Below are 15,560 nucleotides of genomic sequence, written 5' to 3' on the forward strand. Positions count from 1 at the left end.
AGTACCTTTCTGATGCATGTCTCCATTAAAAGGGCAAGTATTCTTCCAAGCAAGTATACGTATGCCCCCCCAAAGCAGTTTATGAAGGGCCCTAAAAACATCCACGATTCTGGGAAATCACTGCTTTCTTTGAGACTCCAGGTGGGGACTAGACATGTCTACAGCAACTTGCGCCAAATCTGGCCCGCTGCCTGTCTTTTTTTTTTTTTAAATAAATTTATTTATTATTTATTTACTTATGTCTGTGTTGGGTCTTCATTGCTGCGCGCGGGCTTTCCCTAGTTGCGGCGAGCGGGGGCTACTCTTCATTGCCGTGCACGGGCTTCTCATTATGGTGCTTTTCTTGTTGTGGAGCACGGGCTCTAGGCACGCAGGCTTCAGTAGTTGCGGCGCACAGGCTCAGTAATTGCGGCTCGCGGGCTTAGTTGCTCCATGGCATGTGGGATCTTCCTGGACCAGGGCTCGAACCTGTGTCTCCTGCATTGGTGGGTGGACTCTTAACCACTGTGCCTCCGGGGAAGTCCCCCGCTGCCTGTTTTTGTAAATAAAGTTTTACTGGAACACATCCACGCTCACTCATTTGTGTATTTCCACGGCTGCTTTTCTGCTACAATGGCAGAGAGTCTGGCCCACAGAGTCCTGCTATCTGGCCCTTTACAGTCAGTGTGTCAACCCCTGCTCTACATGAGCGTGGAGCTAGGAATGAAAATATGGATAAGAAAGTGTGACTCTATGATTCCTAGAAACTGGGAGGACTCAACACGTCTGAAAATAAATGGTATTTTTTATTGTTGCCTTTAAAAAAAAAGGTATCTAGAATTAACACATTTGATCTGGAACATTCTATATAAACTTTCACTCCAGCAATGACAAGTTATGGGTTTTGCAGAAAACCACTAACTTCAACTATCATTTTGTTCTAGGTGCACCTGAGGGAGTCATCTTTGTCAAATTTCTTGGGCTGCCAAATCTATCCACTGGCAGGGCCCAGGGTAAACGCATCTGGGAAGCAATAATGAGAAGGAATATAACTGAGACACCCTAACTAATGTTCTGTGAGGTTCTCCAGCGCTGAAAAGATACTGTTCACTGTCCCACCCATCGGTCAAATAAACAAACTGGGCTTGTAGTTTCTGGTGGGGTTGAAGGGTAAGATCTCAGAGGGGAACTTTAAACTTGGCAAGAAGGGGAGATTCTTTGGCGAAGGCAAGGTGACTCCAACTTGAACTTCGCCTCCTTCCCTGCCCTCCAGCCGATGAAGAGTCAGATTCGCTGTTTCAAGATCTACTGAAGTGAACATTCTCCTTTGGTTCTTTCCAGAGTGGGCACAGGCAGGGCTGCTGTCCTCAGGAGTGTGTGGACAAGACACACAGTGGGCTGCCTCCCACCCTCCATGCGAACTCTGATGGAACCCAGAATAAATGTCTGTCAAGCACCTCTTCCAGGTCAGCACTCAGGTTGGTGCTCAGGCAAATGAAGATATGACCCACCTTCAGAGGCTGCCCTGGGCAAGAGGCAAGATGGCAGCTGTAAACCATGGGAGGCAGAAGAGCGCAACGGCGGCCACTACATCCCCACCCATCAGTGATGGTCAGCAGGCTCCTGGCCTCTCTGCACTGCACTGCAGTTTTGTTTACAGGTGTCTCTACTCCTTGACCTTTGTGGGCAGGGCCTCTGATCTCTGACCCCAACCTGGTGCCCTATACCTAGTAGGCACACAAAAATCAGGTTACGGAATGAATGGAGGGTTGGACAAGCACAACCAGCTCAGGGCCTTTGAACAGCTGACGAAGACCTCCTTCCTCTGCCTCCGTCTGGCCCCATGGTCCCAACCGGCCAGGGTCCTGACTGGCCCTGCATCCTTAAGAGCTCCTGAGTGTATTCTGCAGCCCTCCAGGAACCACCCCCCACCACCACACTAGCCTGCAGGTGTCCCTGAGCACAGGTCTACGAGGTAGACCAGCTACACGGAACAGGCTGAGACAAATCAGCGTAAAGCACCCCCAAAAAGGCAACCAAAAGCTGAGAAGCCCTTTGAGGGAGTGGCATTGAATTAAATACAACCAGACATGGTCTTCCCTGGTGGCACAGTGGCTGAGAGTCTGCCTGCCGATGCAGGGGATGCGGGTTCGTGCCCCGGTCCGGGAAGATCCCACATGCCGCGGAGCGGCTGGGCCCGTGAGCCATGGCCGCTGAGCCTGTGCATCCGGAGCCTGTGCTCCGCAACGGGAGAGGCCACAACAGTGAGAGGCCCGCGTACTGCAAATAAAAAATAAAAAAAATACAACCAGACATGCTGTTGTCAAAAAAGGGGGCTACAAATAGACAGTTCTAGAAAAATCCTAGTCCATGAGAAGGCAGAAATTCCTATCAGAACAGGCTTTTTGAAATAACTTGCAAGTGAATTACAGCAGCTACTTCCTACGGGAGGGGAAATTATTTTAGGCGGCTTTCCAGTCCCACATGCTCCTTTAATCTAAGTCATATGCAAGAAATATTTATTGAGGGTGGAAGTCTCCCCATAGGTGTGTTTTGAGTGCAGGCCGCCCTGGAGCACTCCAGTTAGCTCTATAAAGCTGCCTAAAAGAACATTTTTAATGCACTGACTCCTTTGCTTTAAACTGATTTCTCACTGCAAACAAATAAACCCCCCTACAAATAGCTGCTTTCCTGCGCCGACGGCCTCTGCTGCCAGACATGCGCCAGGTTCTTGGGGACGCCACCATTAAGATGGTGGTTTTCCATAGAAACTTGGCATTTATCATAGCGAGAGCATTATCTTCTCAACAGACGCTGACAATTTGTCCTATTCCTCCCTTGAGAGAATCCAGTAAGATCACGTTTGCTTCCCCTGCATGCCGTTTCTCCGACTACAACATTTCTTTGCCTGGAAAGAAAATATTGTGACTCCTTGCCATGTTCACTTCATTAGCATAAGAGGAAAAAAAGCCAAATCCTCCCGTTGGCCTCCCCCCACAGTAGCTCCAGCTGGGTTAAATCTAGCAGGATCTCAGATGCAGGACTTCTGTGGCTCGGGATTTGTCATAGAGCTGTTACAGAGGGACGGGGCAGAGGCTGGGAGAGGCCGAGAAACTAGTCCTTTTAACAACTGAAAGACATCCCATTTGACACACAGGGGGTGTGTCGTGCAGACTGTGGTGGGGAGTTTACAGGATGGGGGGGCGGTGAACCTGGTGAAGTCAGCAGTTTGGGACTTCGGACGCAGGAGGGGCAGGGGGTGTGAAAAACGGAGAGAGAGAGAGAGAGAGAGAGAGAGAATATGAATGTGGGGAGGGGAGATTCTCATGGAGCAGACATCGGCAAACTTGTCTTTTAATTCTCACACTGCTTCTCCCCACCCTCACCATAAATGACTTTGTATTCTCACTTAAGAGACAAGAAATGAATCTCAGGACAGTGAAATCACCAGCCCCAGGGCACACCACTAGTGGCAAATGATGGCATCTGGATTCAAACTCAGGTCTACCTGATCCCAAAGTCCAGAATCGTCCAATTTCATCCCACGCAGCCCTGACAATTCCCAAGAGCCCGGCAGTAAACGCCAGCGGCATCCCTCTGTTCTTTCGAGAGGGAAAAAATGTGCCCACAAATGAGTTCTCTCTGTCCACAGCCAGATTTCCCAGCATCAGAGATGTCCGTGCTTTGGCTTAATGTTGTTGAACCCGTTCTCAACCCCCAGCCTGGCTGATCACAGAAAGGCAAGTCCGGGGAGAAGCTGCGAGAGCCCACCTGCTATCTCCACCCCAGGGAGAGCCAAGCGTCCACGGCGCCGCAAGCTCCTGCCGGCTTCTGAAAACCACAGACCCTACTGGACACCTGCCACTCAGCAGGCCCATTGTTTTTCTTAGACCAAAGACAGAAAGAGGAGCAGGGGAAGATGCAACCTGAGATGCATGAGAGCCCACTTCCCCCTCCTCTGATCCGTCCCTTCTCTGGGGCAGCTGCGCATCCACCCTCGACACCAAGACCTGCCTGAGAATCTACCGGCTCCGGAAAAGGCCTTGCTGACCTGCTCCACCTGCCCAGATAGCCTCTCAGTTCTAACAAGCTTTTACTCCATGGTGGAAATAGCTCATTTATCCCGGGCTTCAGGGGAAAGATAGGATCCACATAAGGAAATGCTCCCGATGACTGAATATATTCTCTTAAAGCCCCATTTCATAAAAGAAAAGTCATAATTTTACCATTTGAAATGCCTCCAATGTCTGGCATAGCCCTGCCCTCTGATACAGAGGCCCACGCATCCCACCACTATTTACTGAGTACCAACTACGGCCCAGCCCCTGGGCCCACGCTGGTGCTGCACACGGTTAGGAAACAGACCCAGCCCCGCCTCAGTGGAATCTGCAGTCTCCTCGGGGCAAAGAGGTTACATGTAAATTTGATTTTTTTTTTTTCTGATAAACCAAGATCCCCTCTTTTGTTCTCCTTTATGGAGTCTTCCAGCTCCTGGTTTAATTTCTTTATGAGACAATCTGTAGTTACTTTACGTTTACTATTTACTCGTTTGCTCTTCGCTGGTGCGCTCCAACCTCATCCGAAAACATCTACAAGGAAGCAGGGACCTTGTCTGTTTTGTTCATGGCTGCGCCCCTGGCTCCTAGCTCAGGGCCTGGCATTCAGAAGATCGGGTGAATGAATCAATGAACAATGAACGACGTGCGAGGCTGCAGACGAGATGCCTTCTGGACCTAATGAGGAAGGATGGCTGTTTCCCTGCACCAAATGGTCCTACAATGTGGTACTTTTTTGTCGTTGTTGTTGTTGTTGTTGCGGTACGCGGGCCTCTCACTGTTGTGGCCTCTCCCGTTGTGGAGCACAGGCTCCGGACGCGCAGGCTCAGCAGCCACGGCCCACGGGCCCACCCGCCCGGCGGCAGGCGGGATCCTCCCGGACCGGGGCACGAACCCGTGTCCCCTGCATCGGCAGGCGGACTCTCAACCACTGCGCCACCAGGGAAGCCCCAATGTGGTACTTTTTAAGACTGAAATCTTTTTGTTTTTATAGGTTTCTCTCCCTCCTCTTTACATTGAATTTATTAACAACATCTTCCCACCCCTTAATGTTTGCAATAAATTCGAAAACCAGAAGACCAAGCTTATTAGACTCAGGAAAGAAAACTTAAATGAGGATGTGGAAAGCTCTCTCAAGAGGCTAACTAAGCTCAATAAACAGGTTAGTAGACAATATATATAAATTTATTTTAATAAACACCGGTTAAGTGATACTGGGACAATTTCCAGACCGTATCCTCTATTCTTCCCCCCCGCCCCCAAAAACAAAACAGTTTATGTATTCAAGCAAGTTTAAAGAGCTCGTCAGCAGGGTCCAACCGAAAGAATTCTCTTTTGGCCCGTATCAGTTCAGTGTTTTCCATCAAAGCCAGAGCAGCCTGAAGTCAGTTCCACAAGCTCGAGGCATCAGGGTAGCTGGAATGAACTCAAGATACGTGCCATTAAAAACTAAAGAAAACTCAATCTTCATGTTCAGGTGAAGAGGACCCAGGAAAGACTTTCAATTTGTGTTATCCCCGAGGTGGGAGGAAGAACTGAGTGGGAAGCCCACCCAAAAGACAGATGGGAGAGATGGAAAAGCGAGAGAGAGGAGAGAGGGGGGGGGGGGGGAGAGAGAGAGAGAGAGAGAGAGAGAGAGAGAGAGAGAGAGAGAGTGTGTGTGTGGCGGGGCTACTGCTGGAGAGGAAGGGAGCGGCAACGCCAGAGGCGGAACCTGAATCTTAGGATGAAAATAACAGCAGCTCATGTTTCTACCGTTTATTAAGCACTTAGTTTCTGGCAGGATCCTAAGAACTATATATGCCTTAGTTCATTTACTTGTCTCGACAGTCCTATGCAGTATCATCCCCATCCTACAGATAAAGCAACTCAGGAAGAAAGGAGTTAAATGACCTGCCCACGGTTACAGAGCTAATAAATAGATGAGCTGGATTTGACACCGGACAGTCTGAGTATAAAAAAATCTATGTCCTTATTACCAGGCAATATGCTAAACCAGGGGGTCGGCAAACTCTGGATAAGAGCCCAATCCTGCAGCCTTCTGTTTTTTGTAAATAAAGTTTTATTGGAACACAGCCACAACCACTCATTTTCATACCGTCTATGACTGCTGTCATTCCTGCTACAATGGCAGAGTTGAGTGGTTGTGAGAGACCATCTGGGCCACAAAACTGAAAACAGTTATTATCTGGCCCTTTACAGAAAAAGTATGCCAACCCCTATGCTGAACAGTAGCGATTCTCAGCATTTCTACCCAAGTACTCCTAGTGATCAAGTAAATCCTGGGACAGCCCAGAATGACGGGGTACAGAGCCTAGTGCAGCAAGGAGCCTATCCTGAAATGTCTCCAAATCTCAAGGTTTTTCAAAAACAATTATGCAAATTTTGCAGTCCATGCCAAAATATTTGTTCTAATGTAATATATGTTTTAAACAAACAACCATCAAGTCACAGTCGGCTTCCTGCAAGATATGTCACAGAAATCCTACGGCCCAGCACACTGCTAGGCACAAGCGCTCACACACCTGAGGGAGGTGGCCCAGCCCAGCAGCCCTCATGGAGCTACAAGCTCAGGCCTTCTGGCCAGGGCTCAGGTCTGCACCTCGGCCCACCGCTGTCTGGCTGTGGCTCCTGCGCAAGTCCTTTACACTCCCCCAGCCTTCCTTTCCTAACTTTCAAATGGGGATAATCCCCCCACCCCACAGGGCCGTTGGGACAATTACAAGTCAAAAGGCACATGAAAGGTTTGGGCAAACAGCGATCTCTGAATCTGAACATATGCCAACTTAGTTGGAATGGAGACCTGCGACGTCAATAAATCCTCCTTTTTGCTTCTAAAACACATCTATCAATAAAGGAAATGGGGTGGTCTTTTTATTTTTTTTAATTTTTTATTGAAGTATAGTTGATTTATAATGTTGTGTTAGTTTCTGGTATACAGCAAAGTGATTCAGTTTTATATATATGTAAATATATATATTCCTTTTCATATTCTTTTCCATTATGGTTTATTACAAGATATTGGATACAGTTCCCTGTGTTATACAATAGGACCTTGTTGTTTATCCATCCTATATATAATAGTTTGCATCTACTAGTCCAAACTACCAATCCAACCCTCCCCTGCCCCCCCTTCCCCTTGGCAACCACGAGTCTCTTCTCTACGTCTGTGAGTCTGTTTCTGTTTCATAGAGCTCATTTGTGTCATATTTTAGATTCCACATATAAGTGATACCATATGGTATTTGTCTTTCTCTTTCTGACTTACTTTGCTTAGTATGAGACTCTAGGTCCATCCATGTAGCTGCAAATGGCATTATTTCATTCTTCTTTATGGCTGAGTAGTATTCCATTGTGTTTATATACCATATCTTCTTTATCCATTCGTCTGTTGATGGACATTTAGGTTGCTTCCATGCCTTGGCTACTGTAAATAGTGCTGCAATGAACATAGGTGTGCATGTATCTTTTGGAAGTATAGTTTTGTCCAGATATGTGCCCAGGAGTGGGATTGCTGGCTCATATAATGACTCTATTTTGAGTTTTTTGAGGAACCTCCATACTGTTTTTCATAGTGGCTGCACCAATTTACATTCGGGGTGGTCTTTTTTTTTTTTTTTGAGGTACGGGGGCCTCTCACTGTTGTGGCCTCTCCCGTTGCGGAGCACAGGCTCCGGACGCGCAGGCTCAGCGGCCATGGCTCACGGACCCAGCCGCTCCGCGGCATGTGGGATCTTCCCGGACCGGGGCACAAACCCGTGTCTCCTGCATCGGAAGGCGGACTCTCAACCACTGCGCCACCAGGGAAGCCCCGGGGTGGACTTTTTAAAGGAGAAAAACTTTTTTTGTTTTTTTTTTAAATCAGAGAATCGGCGAGCTCCCCCACAAACCAGCCCAGCACGGCTCTCTCTGGCGCTAACCCTGCCCTTCTGCCGCTCCCTAAGAACACTGACAATAAGATCAGAAAGACTGCCTCTGGTCATTCCATACGCTCGTTTATATTTCCTGAAGGGAAAAGCACCTTAAATTGTTTTTTTTTTTCAAATAATAACACTCTACAAACAATAAGGAGGTCTGAAAATATTTACGTCTGCTGCCAATTAGAAAGGACAGTTAGCGACCTCAGCTACCAAAAATCTCTAATTTACAACTAATCTGATTCTGCAAATTACATTTTCTACTACAGACCACCTAAAAACGACTTCCTGCAAACAAACCACTCTGCTGGGTTGTTTTTTTTTTTAATATAATTAAATCCTTATTTTGCTCTTTACACGAAGCTCACTCTTTTGGTACATGGGGCAGAACTGTTTATTTTCAAAAGATGTAGAAATAATCCCCAAGGAGGAGCCCAAATCGGAGCCCAGAGGAGTCCTACACTCCAAGTCAATGATGAGCTGCCCTTGCCCGGGACTGTGTGTCTGTCTGTCTGTTCTGCCTTCCGCAGGCCACTTCACGTAACACTACACTTACTGGCCTGTTCCGGCTCCTGACCCCAGTGGCTGAGTTAAATCAGGAAGGCAGATTGTAAATAGGCATGAAGTAAGTGTTCTGGAACATGCAGGAAGGAATACTTAAATCTGCCTGGAGGTGGTCAAAGGTTTCATGCCTTTTGGAGTTGGAGGCCAAGCGTCTCGACTTCTCCCAACTCCCATTTATTTAGGGTGAGCAACTTATTCTCGTTTGCAAGTCCCGAGTTCCTGGAAACCCCTCAGTCCTAGGCAAACCAGGACAGTTGGCCGCCCTACCTTTATCCAGCCTAGTTCTTCTCCTTACCATCAGGAATCCATCAATAATATTTCTTGTTTGCCTGCTGTGTGTTACCTTCCATCTGTGCCCACCCCCTATCCCCAACCACTGCACTTTGGAACCAGTAATCATCAACCTTTCACAGTAACGGCCCCTCCACCCAGATTCCTCCATCCTGGAAACGTCCTGGTTACGCCAATGTCCCATGGAGAAGAAAGGACCATCACCCTGGCTGCAGAAGGTATGTGGACTTAGGGCAAATCACATCCCACTCTGCTAGCAACTCAGCTCAAGGAAGACAATACGAAGTGGAGAAAAATGGAAATAGCAAATACAAATTCAATCTATCAAATCTCCTATTTATTTTATGCAAAGTTTTCCTGCTGCTTATTAATGCCAGCTTTCCCTCTACCATTTAATCTCTGCTTCCATTTCATTCTTGGAGGCCTGCGATTATTCTAATTCAGCATTCGGATGACTTCATTTCCGCTCAAGTACACCCAGGTCAACTTGGATAGAAAAGAAAGAGGAGGAGAAGAAAAATAATCAGCTAAAAGCTATTAAATATCAGCCGTGTGCCTCATGATTGGTTTGAAAGGCAGTGGTGAGGTTAGCAACAGTCAGAAACTCAACCCTTCTGCCTCTTCCTGCATATTAACGTTTCTTCTGGGGCTCTCACTCTTATGGCTTCGAATGTAAATAGAGCACCGACTGGCAGCCCACTTTCGGCTAATTCACACATACCAAGTCTGAATATACAGAGCTGGAAAAATTTACAGGGTGGTAACTTGACAAATCCTGCTCCTCTACGGAGAGCCTGATTCTCAGAGGACAAAGGAAGCTGGAGAAAAAAAAAGAAGAGAAAGAAAGAAAAAAGAAAAGCATATGCGACCCATGTAATGGGGTAACCTATTGATGGGCTGGGGGGATGGGCAGGAATCTCCATATCAATGTTCACGCCACGAAACAATGGAATCCGATTTCTATGCCAAGTCTAAATGAACTGAGCTTTCTCCTCCATAAGAACCACTCCTTGCACCCACTGGCACAAGCCTGAACCGTGATTTCTCAGACACTTTCAGTTCCCACTGAAGTACATCCAGGGGTAGAAAGGCTTTCTTTCTCATGCTAACAACTCCATTGTAAGTGACGTCCTCAGAGCCTGCCAGGAGGGCTCTGGGAAGGTAAGCTGGTGGAGCCCTTAAACCCCTTCTCCCTCTGCCTCCCCAGGCTCATTAACTCCTTCCTGCCCAAGGGCTCTCCTGCCCCGGGTCTTTCTCCTCATGGCCCCCTACAAAAATGAAACACAGTTAAACAGCAGAGCCAGAAAGTTCGAGCCTTGCTCCCCTAACCTTACTACGCATACGCATGTGTGATTAGCAGAATCTCAAACTTTTCCCAGCTTGCTACCCAGAAGGCATCCTATTTTTCTGTTTGTATATTTTAAAACACTGTTAACAGGGCAATAATAATGTCTGATGCATTTGCCTAACAACAGCTGGCTATATTTTATACACTAAAAGGGAAATGGGCAGTTTTCCTAGAAACCCACTCATCTATTTCAGGAACTCCTTTTTGAAGCAGAATAAAAATAGAGGATTTAGGAGAAGTGAGGTTGAGGTGTTCAATCTGTTTCGAGCGCAGCTCTCCCCACCGGCTGCAGCAGAAACGGAGGGAAAAGTTCATCAGGAAGACACAAAGTCCTCTGGCAAGAGGGTTTACCTGCAAAGCCCAAGGCTCATATTACTTGTGGGTCCTGCTCGCTTGTTGGCCACCACCTGGCCCAGGAGGCCGAGGCAGGCAGATGAGGCAGGAGTCTCCTGTTTGCTAACTGAGACTTTTTGCCCTCAGCAGCGCTGCCAGGGGTCACAGGGCAAATCAAGTCCCCTCCCCCGTATGAAAACTTCCAAAGGGAGAGACTGACACGAACCAGGCAGAGATTTAATCAAACACCAGGACAGTGTTGGCCTTGTTCTGGGCTATTTTACAGGAAGAAAGTTTAAACCTGCAGGTAGCCTTCAGCGTGACCGGCCAGGGAGGGGAGAGCCAATGGTCCTTCCTGGTCCACTCTAGAGTTCTAAGTCAAGGTCTGAGGAACGTCACGGCCCTCCAGAGCAAAGGCCAGCAGGTGACAGGCGAGGCCCGGGCACACCGACCGCTTTCCAGTGAGTCCGCCTGTACAAACCACTTCAGAAGACGCAGGCCTCGTGGGAGCTGTGAGGCCCACGAAGGACAGACAGGACTTTTGTATTCCAGGCCCGGTCGGAAAGGACCGCACACCTCGTGGAGCTCTGTTTATCTGCAACTTGCATCAGGAAGCAACAAAATCAGGGTCCACTCTCAGGAATACGGTTAACTTGCTTATTCATTTTCTCACAGATCTCCTGCCTTTCACATTTCAAAGGCTTTATGATATTTTTATTCTAGATCTTTCTCTCCTCACACATACAGCATCAAAAGGGGCATCTGAGCGGTGGCCGGGGGTGCCAGCATTGTACCTGCACATAAAGCCTGGAGCTAACACACAACAGGCAGCCAACACTCCGCCAGAGGGCCCTCGCCCAAGACCTCTCCCAAGTGCAGTCAATGAGATCTCATTATATTAAAAAGCCAATTCATTCTTGTCTTCCACTTTTTCCCCCCAAAAGCTTTCAAGCACCATTCTCTGTAGCTCAAGTTAACTTTTATAGCCCACACACAACCCCAACCCAACAAAAGGACTCGAAGGCCCCTTTTCGCCCCATTTCCACGGGGCTCCCCTAAAGAGCTGGAACTTTCTAAACCACCACCTCCTCCTTTAGGGCCTTGGCTTCCCATCCGCCACAGTGAGGGGCTGGCCCAGGAAAGGGTTAAAGCCCTCACGTCAAACCGCAAACTCGGGCACTGGCCCAGAAGGGACATGGGAACCAGGGCAGCCAGTGATAAAGGCCGGATTGTAGCAGCCCACTGAATTGGAAATGACTTGTAGGCCTAATGAAACAGAACTTTGGCAGTAAAACAGAATGAAAGGAATGAGACAATAAAAGGCTGGAACAAAGGGTGCAGAGTCGGTTCAGCTTAGCAAAATAAGCTCACTTTGTTGGTGGGGAAAGCCAAAGCCGATTAGGATAAACCAATGACTAAGCGTAAGTCTTCCAAACTAATTACACAGTTCACCATGTGAAGTATAATTGGGAGCCTCCAGATGCGGCCCGCTCTGCTTTCACAGGAGTTATATAAAGTGAGAATTACCTAGCGAGCTCGGCACCGAGCAGCCCTCTCATCGAGGTGAACAGCTGAAAGGTGCAGAACTGCTCCATCCGGGACGAAGCCGAGAATTCATTAATTTAAAGGCCTCTTTTTGATCTCGCAAATCCTATAAGTGAGAATTTAAGAAGGAGGGGCCTACGGGGAGAAGGGAGGAAGCCCTGGCACTTGGAGTTGCTTTGATCCCAGGGCTTTTTAATTACCACGCTGGGCTCGTCCGGATGGCCGTGCAGGGGGAACGGAGCAGAACAGCCCGACGGACGGTCTCGGTCTGTATGTGCGCATCTAGAGCCCTGTTTACGTGCCATTTTTCGGAACGGTCTGTATACACCGTTCCTGTAGGCACGAAATCGTCAGCACAGGTAACGTCCACTAGGAGACCTGAAGCAGTAAAATAAATTGCCATAGATCAACGTTCTCGACAAATGAACCAAACCTGCTCCCTCTGAGGACGGGGCTGCCCAGTGGTAAAGTGGGAGAGGAGGTTTGACAAATGCTGAAAATGAGTGACTCTCCAGGTTACATGATCTTGGACAACTCACTGACCTTTCTCAACATCAGTTTCGTCCTCGCCTAACAGATATTTCACCTACCTCACTTGACATCCCTGAGAACCAAGTTTTTAAGTGCATTAAGAGGCATAGCACAAAGCACACGACCCTCTAATTCAGAAACATCAGAACACCGCAAGAGAAGTTCACGCTAAAATCCGAACTTCACAAACTCTGCGTCTTCACTGAGATCTAGTACATGTAATAGGAAATTGGAAATACTTTATACTCATAGGATGAAGATTCCAGTTTATAAATGGTAGCTTTTTCCCAGTAGAGTCTTTCATTGCCCTTTGATCTTGAAGTGCAGAAATTAACTCTACCACAGTTACGACTGTTTTATTTGTTACATCATGCTCATGACTACCAACGACATCTTGTCTTGGTTACAGTCTATATGTACCGTAGATACCTATCTATCCATCCACCTATATGTATGTTTATTTAAACACTTTCTAAATTATTCAATTTTCAAGCTTGAAACCAACCATAGGAATAATCTAGTACAGAGGTTGGCAAACCACAACCCATGGGACAAATGGGGTCCCAAACCTGTTTCCATAAAGTTTTATTGGAACTCAGCCACACCCAATGGTTTATATGTTGGTTACAGCTGCTTTCTCCACGTGACAGAAGTGAGTAGCTGTGACAGAGCGAAAAATATTTACTATCTAACCCAAGTTTTCCACGCCTTTCCCTCAGGTGAGAAACTGAGGCCAGGAAAGAAGTGGCCTGTTACGGTGCCTGCCTCGGTGGTATCACCATGCGGTCATGCCCAGTACGAGGGTCTGGGACACCTCCTCTTACCTTCCTCCAACGAGGGCACCAGAACAGCTACCCAGGGGTGAGGACGGCACCCAAGTCAGCAGAGTCCTTACGCCGATGGCCGCACTTCATGATCTCATCTTAAATATAAACAAGTAATGACATCCCTAGCCTGGGGGGTCAGGGGGAGGGGGCGTAAAGCTTCTGGGAGGAAGGTGGGAGAAAAGCAAAAAAGGGGTTACGAGCCTCCAACTTGAGTCATTTCAAGCTCTCAATGTGCCGTCCTGCACCCACTCCTCTTACAGTAATGACATGTTTAGACTCCCTCAGCTCAGAGCCCCAAGACATCGATCTTACCCATCTTGATCGCCACCTGAAATAAACAGCCGGAACAGCTGCCGCCTCTGGCAAGACGGGAAGAGGAAGAGGAAAGAAGCCTGACAACGAGGGAAACCTAAGAAGAAGGTGGCAAACTCTGATGGAGCCTGTGGAAAGATGGACAGTTCTAGACTTGGAGGAGGTAGGGTGTGAATTCTGGCTGTTATACTGCCTTACCTGGGTGACCTTTGCTGAGACTTCACCTCCCTGACCTGTACTGTCCACCTTTGTCAAATGGGCTGGATGACACCAAAATCCGCTGTGCAGAAGCAATGAGGCCATGTAGGCTCAGGTTCCTGGCACTGTCCCTGGGCACCCAGAGGGGACACCATTTTTCCTTCTCTTTTGCACCCTCCCCACCCTAAGTCTATCTTGGGGGGGATCAGCAGCTGGAACGGGCCCAGGGTTTGGGTTCTATTATCAGACAAGCCTAGAGGAGAAGTCTGTGAACTTTCATAAGGCTGTGACCTTGAGTCAAAGGTGCAGTCCCACCAAGGCTCCATGTAACAATCTACAAAATGGGCAGTACACCCACCAGCATTCCAGAGAAGAATTGAGTGAGATAACGTAAGTCAAGGGCCGGGCCGTATCCAACACTTAACACATACTCACTAAATTACTCACTGAATGACACCTTACTAATGTGCAGTTAACCAACTGAAAAGAGCCCCTAACAGCTTGACACAGTCAGGAGTGTGTGCCTATGCGTGAGTATACTTTATGCAGGTGTGTGTGCGTGTGTTTTCCATCTCCTTCAATCAGGTTGTCAATTTACTGTAACTCCTTTCACAGCCACTGGATTTACTCAGCATCCCTGAGGCCCAGTAGCAGGGCCTCCCCTCCTTTGACCATTCTGGAGTCAAATGAATTATACCAGAATCCTGAGAGGTGGTGGGCTCTGCCCAAGGGAACACACATCACACCAGCCGCCCGCCGAACGAGGAATAAGCTATTCTGAAGACAGACCCAGATAAAGCACAGAGCATATGTACGCAACAGGCCACTAACACGTGACTATACAGAGCGTGAGGGTTGTGAGACATTCAACGGCCTCCTTAGTCCTTTAGTAAAACACTCGATAGGTTTATGCATCCTGCAGGAGTCCGCCGACGTTACTGCAAAATTAACTGAGCGGCTTCAGACCCGGCGAGTGCCAAGCCAGGGGAGAGTCTGTGGCCGCCTCCCAGTCAAGAGGACGGCTGTTCCCAGGGCAGGGATGGTCACTGCTGTGGGCTCGCACCCCCCCACCAACTGCCGGTGGACTGAGTCACAACGCTAAGTGTTAAGGAAGAACAATGGAAAGACAAAGAGAGAGAAAGGAGAGAGAGAGGGAGAGACCCAGAGCTGGGCATGTGCGGAGCTGTGGTGAGTATGAGCCTGTGTGGAAAATTCTAACAGCCCATCTGGGCAGCATCAACTTCCCCGACACCCGCAAATAGGCCCAAGAGGTTCCAAGGCAGGTTACGGCTCGAAAAAGAAATCCCACCTCATGTTTGCAAACACTACCTCCGGCCTGGTTTTAAAGGCAGAACGGTAGTAAAGAGGGTTCGCACTCCAGAGCCTTCCATTACGCAAGCTGGATTTGTCTCATTAAATTATTTCCAGTCTCTCTCCCTAGGCAGGGCGGGGCTGGGGGATGGATCAATCCCCCTTTAATGCTTTAAATCAGTCTCGAAGAGAAGCGCCATGGTGTACACAACCACCAACACACCCAGTTATTTTTTAGAATCTGCCAGAATGAATCAGCCCCCAACCGGCAATGCCAGACAGTGCCGTGGGGAAGGAGTCTTTCATAACCGACCCAGAAGGGCAGCTGAGTGCCATTCCAAACGCAAGG

The 15,560-nt window shown here is 48.2% G+C and overlaps 1 protein-coding gene across 3 annotated transcripts in view; it reads right to left on the reverse strand.

The window, feature by feature from the left end:
• Window positions 1–15,560, reverse strand: part of MSI2 (musashi RNA binding protein 2) — a 388,721-nt gene that overhangs the window by 236,334 nt on the left and 136,827 nt on the right. The window lies entirely within an intron of this gene.

The sequence above is a fragment of the Leucopleurus acutus genome, assembly GCF_964270905.1.
Source record: "Leucopleurus acutus genome assembly, chromosome: 19".
In the NCBI taxonomy this organism is placed as follows: domain Eukaryota; kingdom Metazoa; phylum Chordata; class Mammalia; order Artiodactyla; family Delphinidae; genus Leucopleurus; species Leucopleurus acutus.